The following is a 2,099-nucleotide window of genomic DNA, read 5'->3' as shown; positions in this document are numbered from 1 at the left end:
TTCTATTTGGTTCTCCTCCTATTTATCCTGTTCTTTTCCTTTCCAATTAGTTTATTGTGGAGAAGAAAATGGCCATGAAAATTATTCTATTTGGTTCTCCTCCTATTTATTCCATTAAATGGTTTTTTTTTTTTTTAAGAAAATTATTCCATGAATTGATTAAATCAGAGAAGCAAAAAACATAGAACCAGATCAAACATCTATAACTATAATTGGGATCTTTCAGGAAGCCGAAGTATAACACAGGTATATGTAACCTGTTTCCTAATGAATTTGTGAAGATAAATAAACACAAATGTGGCCCAGCTGCAATGCTTTTTCCTCAAACCAATTCCTACTTGTCCTTGTCAATTTTTAAAAACTTCTAATTTTCTATCATATGGATAATGGATGTAATATAATCATGGCACTGCAAAAAAGAAAAAAGAAAACCTCTAAGTGCAATACTCTCCAAAGGAAGTGATCACTCAAAAAGCCATATACAATCACTACAATAAATGATTATAGACAACACCAGCACATAACACACACACACACACACACAAATAGAAGGGGAGGAAAAGGAGTACACTAAGTACTTTAAGCGAAAAAGGGCACAAGCAGTTCACCTTGTACTGGTACCAGGAAAATCCTTCTCTTCATGCTTACTAGGTAACCAACAAGTTTTACTGGATAAGCCTGTACACAACAATTACCTTACATATTACAAATCATGGGAATCATTAATTAAGAAATCAGATGGAATTGGCTCAGACAAAGCCATACTTTTCAATCAAATTAGGGGCATTGAACTCAAATAAACTGGTCAAAAGTACAACTAAACTCAAAAAGACAACTGGGTCATCCCCAAATCTAGTTTTAGCATTATTAATTAAGGTAATTAAGAAATCAGATGGAATTGGCTCAGACGCAGACAAAATTTCCAATCAAATTAGGGGCATTGAACTCAAATAAACTGTTCCTAAGTTCAAATAAGCTGAAAAAAACAACTGGGTCATCCCCAATTCTAGTTTTAGCATGATTAATTAAGGTAATTAAGAAATCAGATGGAATTGGCTCAGACCAAGACAAAATTTTCAATCAAATTAGGGGCATTGAACTCAAATAAACTGTTCCTAAGTACAACTAAACTCAAAAAGACAACTGGGTCATCCCCAAATCTAGTTTTAGCTTGACCTTTGCTACTTAAAATGCAGAAAATTCTTTGACTTTCCTACAATAATCTCAAACAGTAATTTAAAACTCGTGGAATTTAAAGTAGAAAATGAAAAAAAAAAAAAATATTACCAAGTGTTAAAGAATCAGAGTATGGACCTGGCAAGGTAGAGACTATCGACCTCGTTGAGTTTCTGTAAAATTTTTAACGAAAATGCAATTCCATAATTGATAAACAGCAAGTAAAAAATTAGAGTTTGAGGTGAATAAAATTATAAAAATTAACATCAACATATATGAATATATATACCTGCGAGAAAACAAAGGAATGGACGAGGTTCTGCTACGAGAAGCGATTGAGAAGCTTAAAGGCACAGAGATAGCTGAAGCTACCATTTTGCACCCAGAGAGGCAGAGGCTTTACCTAGTGATAAACTCTTTTTGGTTTTGGGTAAAAAAAGAAAAAGAGAGTCGTTAAAGGATAGAAGGGAACCAACCTTGGAGACGCATTCCAACTCGGCGAACTTGAAAGCGAGGCCAATCGACGGCGGAGATTGAAAGACGAGGGAGGCCGTTGGATGGGTTGGGTTTGGAAGAGGAGGAGTCGGTGAGGCCGAAGAAGAGCTTCGAAATGAGAGAGAGTTTGGGTTTGGGCAGGTGAGTGAGAGAGAGCAGGAAGGAGTCGATGGAGGCTAGGAGATGATTTAGGGTTTTTTTTTATTTTTTATTTATACTAAATGTTGAAGCCGCGTTTGATTAAACGCAGCTTCAACATTTAGGAGCTGCGTTTAATGAAACGCAGCTTCAACATGTCTGGAGCTGCGTTTCTTAAACGCGGCTCCAGAAATAATGAGAAAAAAAAAAAAAAAACCCTGGAGCCGCGTTTCTAAAAACGCAGCTAAAATCCTACCAGCCAAACGCAGCCTCAACACCAAAGAACACGG

General features: G+C 36.2%; 1 long non-coding RNA gene across 1 annotated transcript; it reads right to left on the bottom strand.

Annotated features, from left to right (window-relative positions):
* Positions 1–550: 550 nt before the first annotated feature.
* Positions 551–1,867, bottom strand: LOC142640841 (uncharacterized). The gene is made up of 4 exons (XR_012845269.1): positions 1,653–1,867; positions 1,466–1,579; positions 1,288–1,349; positions 551–678 (listed from the first exon to the last, which is right to left on the bottom strand). It is a non-coding gene; the product is annotated as an uncharacterized LOC142640841 (long non-coding RNA).
* Between the last annotated feature and the right edge of the window lie 232 nt (positions 1,868–2,099).

This window comes from Castanea sativa, chromosome 1 (assembly GCF_040712315.1).
Source record: "Castanea sativa cultivar Marrone di Chiusa Pesio chromosome 1, ASM4071231v1".
NCBI lineage: Eukaryota > Viridiplantae > Streptophyta > Magnoliopsida > Fagales > Fagaceae > Castanea > Castanea sativa.
The sequence above is the reverse complement of the archived record's forward strand: the minus strand, read 5'-3'. Positions and strand labels throughout refer to the sequence as shown.